Here is a 9,858-nt window from a genome sequence, read left to right as displayed (position 1 = left end):
TATACAATGTAAATAGTAACCCGTTTGTGTCAAATACATGTACATGTACCTACCTAAGTTCATAGTGTTCTGTTACACCTCTTACACCAAAGTGGACAGAGTTATTGAGCCACAGGGTATTTATCATTGCCTCTGGTGTAGAATCAACTTATAAGTTTTATTCATACAGGGAGTTTATATCCATGTCTGTCAAAGGTTGTGCACGGTTTGTCTTGTTTCCTTTGCCTTGTTTTTTCAAAACTTTCATTTTAGTTTTCAAAGTATCCTTTGTTAATTGAAAATCATTGTTGTCCCCACTAATAGAATGCCCATATTTGTGGCGCCTAAGTTTTCTGTCAACTGAGGACATCATTCCTTTTAAGGAAGAAAGCTCGTATTCTGTGCCATCCTGTTTGCGTACAGTGATCAGGAAATTGGCTAATAAACTTTCAAGTTCATTCTCAGGGATATTTTGAATTTCCCTGACTTCCGTTTTCATTTTGAAAAATTTCTGAACAAGCTTTATATCGTACATAGTTTTTTTGCAGGTATTTTTGTTCTCATTTGACAGAATGAACATTTGTATATCTTCATCATCCATTTAAATGGAGTTTGGATCAAACTGTTTTGATACGGCCCCAGCAGCTTCATCTTGGTTATGATGTACCTGATCATTGGAATCATGATTGTTAATATTTATAGGTAGATTATCAGATTTTTCAATGGATTATTGTGGTTCATTTGGAGAATTTGGAGCTCGAGGTGGAGGGTGTATTTCAGCAACTGTGGTAATTTCATGTTCTATGTTTGACTCTGGGGGCTGAAGGGGGACACCTAAGGCATCAAGTTGTAGTAATGTGTCCTGTAGATCTTCGTCCATTGTGACATCCTCCAGACCTTCTAAGGGAGACCAGTCCAATGCAAAATACGGAGTTTCTTCAGACATGTTTGCTTTGCATATAAGCAGACGAATTTTATTATTCTTATTTTAATTATAAATTTAGAATAAGATATAAGAAATACATATGAAGTAAATACAACAAACATTCCAAGACAATATTTATTACAATTAATTATATTAAACATATCACGTTTATCGTGATTTAGCACAAACTACATTTGTTTACATCGGCAACAATGAAAGGTTAAGGAGGTCATCATGAATAACTAAAAAAAGTAGTTCCGGTAATTGATATTTGAATATTCCTGAGGAAAAGTGATATCAGGTCAGTGACCGTATATGACATAGAAATATACGGTCAACGTATTTTGACCGCTCAAATAGAACGAGTGCAGTATAGGTGTTTCTATATCATTTTCTTTGTAAAGCATACATTGATACGATGTAAATTAGTAAAAGATTCACTCGGAAATCGCAAATTACTACCTAAAAATGTGTATGAAACAGGAAATTGGATTTTCAAGATGACCGTATCATATAACAAGGATGACCGTGATTGGTAAATAGATGACCGTAATTTGTAAAGGATGACCGTAATTAATTAAAGATTACCGTAGCATTTTTAAAGAATGACCATCAATTCTAAGAAATATCCGTATTTGAATTACCTTTTTTGCATCAAATAGTTAATCGTGTTGGAATAAAACTTATGTTGAAGACTGCATTATCCTACAGATAGAGAAAGTTTACCATATGTGGCCTCCAAGTACACGCCAAAATATTATTTTTTATTTCTGGGATTCTATTAATATCATGTAATAAGTATAACTTTTTAAAAATACCAAAGCATGTACACCCATTGACATTCCATCGTTTCATTTACGGAGCCTTGGCTCACACTGAACATAAAGCTATAAAGGGCCCCAAAATCACTAGTGTAAAACCATTCAAACGGGAAAAACAACGGTCTAATCTATATTCTTCTTCCGTTAACACCCATATACCACAACCACTGATAATAATCATACTAATAAATAACAAAAAATAGTAAAGTGCAATACCACACGACAGAGCCGAGGGCTGGTTTAATAACAACCATTAAATGATATTTATTGTATACAAATTTCGAATCAGTACGAAAAGTCATCATTTATATAGATATATATACAACTCGTCTAAACATCAACCAATTTAGATCTGTAAATTTGCTTCCGCAAATTCTTGTTCTTCTCTCGCCGGGATACGAACCTATGCTTCTGAGATATCGTGACACCAAATCGCCTGCACTATAGCCTTCCTGCCAGATATATATATATATATATATATATATATATTATATGTACTAGTATTTCAATACATACAAACATAAAATTAACGTGACCTATCGAGTAGACCCTGTCGTGCCGAATGATTTAACCGCCAAATCACACAAACATCTTTTAACCTTAACGCCACCTATATGGGCAGACAATTCAGAAGAAAATAATTTCATTCTAATTCATAAAATCAACCGACTGAAATTATATTTCTTCTTCCGTTAACACCCATATACGACAACCACTGATAATAATCATGCTAATAAATAACAAAAAATAGTAAAGTGCAATATCACACGACAGAGCCGAGGGCCGAAAACACAAAGAACGGGAAAATTTAAAAAGGTGATCTATATCATGTAATAAAGATCTGAAAATAATGCTGGAAATTATCAAAAGAATCCTTCACGATAATATCGTTTACCGTTTCGGAACACCATCTACCGTGTCTCTATAAACTTTAAACCTAAATTAGCACAAGCATAAGCACCTTCAGACCTAAAACTGTGAAACCCATAACACATAATATCAAGAACATACGACAGAACACTTCAATAAAGAGCTCGCGCATCCTATAGTATGACACTGGCGTATTCTTTTACGAAAAACATCAACATCTAAACATTTTGAAAAAATCCAAACAAAAAGTAGATTAAAATAAATAAATAAGTAACCTCATCAAAATAGCTATAAAAATCAGCCCAATGCAGAAATAAATCAAATGTTTCACTGACACTTATACGAATGACACTGAATCGCCTTCTCTCAATCTGTATACGCCTGTTTTGAAACGTTAAATGACAATAGACATATAATGATCTAAAATAACTTAAAATAATCACTTCGTCGAATAGATAGCAACTCAACTCGCAAAAGCACTGAAACACGTACAAATATCAAATACGCTGATTATACAAGTCACCAAAAGAAAACATAACAACCCACATTATATGCAGTAATTCTAACGAAACAGGCTCCTTTATATTCGTAGGAGTAGGCAAGCTACGCCTCACATCTTCTAGTAGGTTAATTTCTAAAGACGAATTCGTCGGTAAACATGATGATCCAATAAGAGAATGTATCCACTGTAAAGAGTAAAACGGTTGTTCAACTGGACTAACAGTATTTCTCGAATGTGTCAATACAGCTAAATATAAACCAAGTTGAACGTAAAAAGCTTTTGCTGGTACAGTATAACCATTTTCAATTCTGTTTGATGCAGCCCAATTATTCCAGCGTAAAATACTCAGATAATATCCTTTATAGTAGAAACTGCTAAGATTCCTACATTAGTTCTGAGAGAAAATTTACTTTGCTAACTAGTGAAGCAGGTTAATTCTGCAATTCTTCCGGTGAGTGCCTGCAAAAATATATTTGTTATTAAAAAATGAAACATAACTAATAAAAGCAATCTAAAATTATAACTATCAGCTAAGTACTATGCATCTAATTATCCAAAAAATTCATATGAAATCTCAAATCAAAAACTGAGATTCAAATCTAGTAAAACTAGTAATCTATACCAAGAGATCAAGAGAGATCTATCATATACATGCAAGAGATCAAGAGAGATCTATCATATACATGCTCACATCAAAGTGATCTATAATACATGCTCACATCAAAGTGATAGTATACATGCTCACATCAAAGTGATCTATAATACATGCTCACATCAAAGTGATCTATGACTGGATGAAAAATCCATCATTAATGCTATTAAATATGCAAATGTTAAATCAACATTGCCAAATATGGTCTTTTTACTCTACCAGCTACATGTATATAAGCATGTCTGTAAGTAGAAAGATCCATAAAATTTGTCACTTCAGAAAAGAAACCATCACCATATAGAAAAAGCTTTAGCCAAAAAACCAGCAGAGAGCCAGTATAAAGTAAAAGTTTAATTTTCACTGTCGAAAATAGATTAATTCTTGTGAGAACAAAGAAATAGGTGAAACGAACAACCCGTTAATCCCTCGCCAATCACCCGTGAAAGCGTCAATACCTGACGAATTCACATTCCAAAATCTGGAATAAAAAACTATCAATTTAAAAATTGTCACCAGAGGTAAACTAGTCAACCTCATGAGGTCCCCTAAGGGATTCAACTATCTGAAATACAAATTCAGAATTAGCCCGTAGCCAATCATGTTAATCAACAATCCGACTAAGATAATCTTCTCTCTTATCCTCAGTACGTAGGCTCACTACCATGTCAATATAAACATTGTGCAATATGTATGTGCTAAAATGTCTAAAATCAACGTTTGCAATACTGATGTCGTGCTCCTTTTACTAACAACATTTTAATTGTGGTTACTAGAAATCTTATATTGTTGCAAGCTAAAAAGTTTATCAACGACAAAAATACATTTTTCACTACTGTGAACTCCTTCCATTTGGAACTTGTAGAAACCTCACATTCTATAAACCACATATCGTGAACAATATTACATTGGTTTTCACTGTACGCTATAGTCTGCCAAGAACTTCAGATTTATAAGGTTTAATATTGGCTTCATGTACATTTAAAACCTTAAATCTTTTTATTAATAAGACCAATACTGTCTAAAGATAAATGTATATTACTGCTCCGGTATGAATGAACACTATTTATATCATTAGACAAATGTTTTGTCAATAAATATACAATATTGCCTATAACTTGAGAAATAGATATATTAAGCTGTCCTGGCTACCAAAGAAGCTATTTCTCCCTAACAAATACTTTCCGTTTTTGCTAAACACAAATCAATGTATGAAATGATATTCATTATCTTGTGTATACACTTGTCAGGAATAGTAAAAACTCCTTTATCTTAGCCCCTTAAAGTATAAGGTTTTAATAGTAGTCCACAGACGTCTCAGCCTTGGGTATAAAACCGCTACTTGTTGTATTACATAATTCCTCATCGTCATGTGCACCGAATGCATCGTCTAAGTACATAATAATCTGCTTATTTTCTTCTCTCCATTTTAATTAGATATTCTAGTAAAACTATAACAAGCAGAAACACCGTTAAAGTCCCATACAATTCATAGATAATTAGCATGAGGTGGAAACATATAGACTAATGTGTAACATACTTAAACGTATATGAATTGATATAAATGTAATGTTTTGCAATACGCATATCTTCAAAGTTAACACTTGTCTTCCGCAAATATCTGTCATATTCTGTCTCAAATCTGATTTTAAACGTGTTGTTTAAATGAACAGAAACAGTTAACGGATTCACAACAAAGTGAATATTGACATCTCTACAATAAAATCATAGCTAATAAATTAGTAATCGCTGATTTAACAAAAGAGGTATCTTAAAAATAATAAATTATTTGACAAACAATAATCGATATTGTATTTGAAAAGAAAGGTAATATACAACCATCTCTTATAGTATCTATAATAAATATAGGCGTATCAATATCCATTTAAAATTGAATGTTTCTGCTAAGTCTATCCTTAACAATAATATCAGGTTGACCTACTTGATATTCAATAAAATCATTGGTCAAATTATAACTAATACAATTATCTATTATAGCTAAAATTTATAGATAATTTAAATACTCATCTTTCAAAATTTCACTGAGGCCAGGTTTGGTGGGTGATTTACTACTGTTGATATACGGACTGCTGGACCTGAAGTGTGTGTAGGACCCACAAGAGTAGTATGTTCCCTTTTTCTTTTCTCTTCACCTGGTACTCCATCAACTGATTAGCACACTGTAACTTATCCAAGTCCACCAAATTTCTCTCTACCACCAATAATTGCCGACTCAATACCTCTACTTTGTTGATTTAGAGCAGTTAAAACAGTTCTCAATGAAATATCGGGTTCACCTTCATAATCCAAGACTAAATTCGAACGTACTAATCGACTAACACAGCAAGAAAAATTAACGTGACCTATCGAGTAGACCATGTCGTGCCGAATGATTTAACCGCCAAATCACACAAACCACGTTTAACCTTAACTCCACCTATATGGGCAGACAATTCAGAAGAAAATAATTTCATTCTAATTCATAAAATCAACCGACTGAAATTATATTAAAAAACGAGAAATGAGAAACACGTATAAATTACATAAACCAACGACAACTACTGTACATCAGATTCCTGACTTAAGTACATGTCTTATTATATCACCTGCAAATTTACTTCATTTAATGTAGACAGCATTTTAATACACTCTACAGACAATCATGTTTGTCCACAAGCAGTTTTAGAAAGAAAGTTTTAAATGAAAATTCTGGTCATTCTGCATATCGGTCTGTACATTTCGGTTATACGCCAAATAATTCCAGTGAAAGACATTGAAACCTATTCTGCAAAATATTATAAGTCAGACACAGAAAGGTTTTTTAAAAGGAAGATACATTGGTGAATGTGTAAGAATTATTGCAGATTTGATAGATAAACTAGAAGAAGATATTCCAGGATTATTATTACTGGTTGACTTTGAAAAAGCCTTCGACACGGTCGAATGGTCCTTTATTGAAAAAACTTTAGGTTTTTATGGGTTTGGTCCCACACTTTGTAGAAGGATACAATGTTTTTATACAGACATTACCAGTACAGTTACAAATAATGGACATTTACCAGATTTTTTTAATTTGGCTAGGGGGGGGGTCCTTTATCCCCTTATCTCTTCATCCTTGTTTTGGAACTACTAAGTGCAGCTTTAAAACATGACCCAATTGTATCTGGTGTCTCAGTAAACGACTCATGAGTTTTTACTAAGTCAATATGCAGATGACTCCTTTCTGATTCTGGATGAAAATGAGGAATCTTATAAAAAGGCATTGCACATTTTTATAGCTTTGCTGCCTGTTCTGGTTTAAATGGGTAAATTTAGATAAAACTGAGGCCATATGGGTTGGCTCAAGATTAGGCAGTAATGAAAAACTGTTACCAAATCAGAAATTATCTTGGAATACATTCGGAAAGTTTTAACTGTAAGGGAATTCGTTTCAATCTCTTGAATGAAGATAAAACTTTAGAAAACTATACAGAAAAAATTAAAAGCATGAAAAGCCTTCTCAATTTATGGTCATACAGAAACTTGACATATATTGGCAAAACCATTGTTATCAAAACGTTGGCTCTTCCACTTTTGGTACAGGTTCTGACAGTCCTTCCAAATCCACCAGTTCAGGTTATACAAGAAATACAAGGAATTTTCATCAAACTTTTATGGCATGGACAACCAGATAAAACAAAAAGGAAAGTTATTATAAATAATTATGATCAGGGAGGTTTAAAATTCTCACATATAGAAAGTTTATGTATGCCCCTTAAAATGTCATGGCTTTATAAATTGCTATATCCTTTGAATATTTCTCCCTGGAAAATTCTATTATTGAGTTATATAGAAAAATATGGAGGGGATAAAATATTGTACCTGACAAAAGAGGGTCTGGAAAAAAATGCAAAAAAGTTAAATCCTTTATGGAGGGAAATTTTTCTAAATCTGGCTAAATTGAAGCCAGAAGAGGTGAAAAATGAAAACAATCCCATTAATATCCTGAGCCAACCCATCTGGCTGAATATCAACATTTAAAGATACGGAAAGCCATTTATTTTTGAAAATTATTGTAATGATGGTATATTTTTTTATAAATGATCTAATCTCAGATAGGAAAAACATACTGACATTTGAGCAGCTTCAAACTCAGTATGCATTTAAAACCAATTTTGTTGAATATTATGGTCTTGTTAGTGCAATCCAACATATCTGGAAGAAAACCATTTCAGATCATGGTAGATTAGATATTGTGGAAATGATATTGTAGAAAAACTACAAATGATAAAAATGAACTTAAATTAAAAATAATACAAGACTAACAAAGGCAACAAGTTTCTGACTTGGGACAGGCGCAAAAATTGCGGCGGGGTTAAACTTCTGATTAGTAGGTTTACTTTATATAGAACAGACTAATGGCCAAAATACCAAAGTATCCAAAAGGAAATCACAAAAATGCTGATCTCCGAGGAAAATTCAAAACGGGAAGTCCCTAATCAAATGGCAAATTTAAAAGATAAAACACAACAAACGAATGGACAACAACTCTCATGTTCCTGACTTGGTACAGGCAATTTCACATGTAGAAAACTGGTGGATTGAACCTGGTTTTATAACGCTAAACATCTCACTTGTATGACAGTCGCAACAAATTCCGTTTTATTTATTACGATATGTGAACAAAAATATTGGTATAGTGGTCATTATTATGTTACAATCTCAAAACAAACTAATAATCGGTAAATAAGCACTAAAAGCAACTATCAAATTTAACAACCATCTCCATTGTTTCGCATGTATTGCTTAAGAAAATAAGAAAATATAAACGTCTCATAGGAAGAAATATAAAATAATTTTGTCGTTCAAAGTATTTGTAAAACAATTATTATTTCACATGTGGAATGCTATTACAGAAAAGCCATTATTTTAAAGATAAATAATTATGAGCGGGGAAAAAATACAAATCAATTGAAATATTAATATAGCCCCTAACACCAATAATCGCTTAAAATGACCGAAAAGCAATGTATTGTTGAAAAGCAACCGATTGATTGTTGGTTGCTTGACATCTAGTGGCAAATATTGCATGCATGTCCAGGACGAGAAAACGTTAACTATGAATACAATAGGTAGGTCTTGTAATAATACAGATCTCTCAAAGAAAGAGTTGTTGCAAGGGTTCTTAACGTTCAAAGAGCGTAGAATTCTCTTTACTCGAGATATCAGATCTAACGTCCCGAATCTGACCGGACGTGGCTGCAAACTTGATACATCACGCACAGCCAGACGGACGCCCGACTCTTGCAAGCGTTTTACGTTTTACTGCCAGTCGTCAGAAGACAAAGTGACCATATGTCGACTCCCCAGTCACCATTGGGAAAATATCAAAATATAAATACCAGAAATTAACACATATCACGTCATAACGGCATTATATTGATGTGATGAATGTATGCAGATGCTGTAATGTCTTTAACAGTTTGTTTAATGATTGGATATCGATTCTTGAATTGTCGTGTAAAGTGTTAAAAATAAGATGCATAATTAGATCACATTTCATGATTATCAAAAAAATCATTCCAGGTTTGTTTGTTTTTTGTTAGGATTTGTGCAAATAATTTCCTCATTGTTGTGGAGAGTTGTCTCATTGGCAATCCTACCACATAATCTTTTTTTATATTAGGTGGATTTTGATCTAGATACATTTTTTTTTATATTCCTGACTCATCTATCTTTCAAACATGAGAGGGTCGTTTAAGAATGCCTTAATTTTCAAGTAATGTTTTCAGATGAGCAAAATAATCGTTTCCGATTTTTGTAATTATCGATACTCAATTTTGAACAAATTTCTCTAATTTTCGAAAATATTTTCTGCTCAACGTCTTCCAATAGTTTACAGCATATAAACAGATGAAACGGTGATTCTTTTATATCACAAAAGAGACACTTTTTGTTAGAGCGATTCATTTTTTTTAAATTTTACTTTCGTGTTAGTTTTATTAATGCAGTTTTAGTCTTCCTGTAAGCTAAATTTTTACTTAAATTTACCCAAATATATCATCATAGTTAGTTACCCAAATATATACATCATAGTAAAATGTAAATTCCTCTTAAACTGTTCTCATTATTC

This window comes from Mytilus trossulus, chromosome 5 (assembly GCF_036588685.1).
Source record: "Mytilus trossulus isolate FHL-02 chromosome 5, PNRI_Mtr1.1.1.hap1, whole genome shotgun sequence".
In the NCBI taxonomy this organism is placed as follows: domain Eukaryota; kingdom Metazoa; phylum Mollusca; class Bivalvia; order Mytilida; family Mytilidae; genus Mytilus; species Mytilus trossulus.
The sequence above is the reverse complement of the archived record's forward strand: the minus strand, read 5'-3'. Positions refer to the sequence as shown.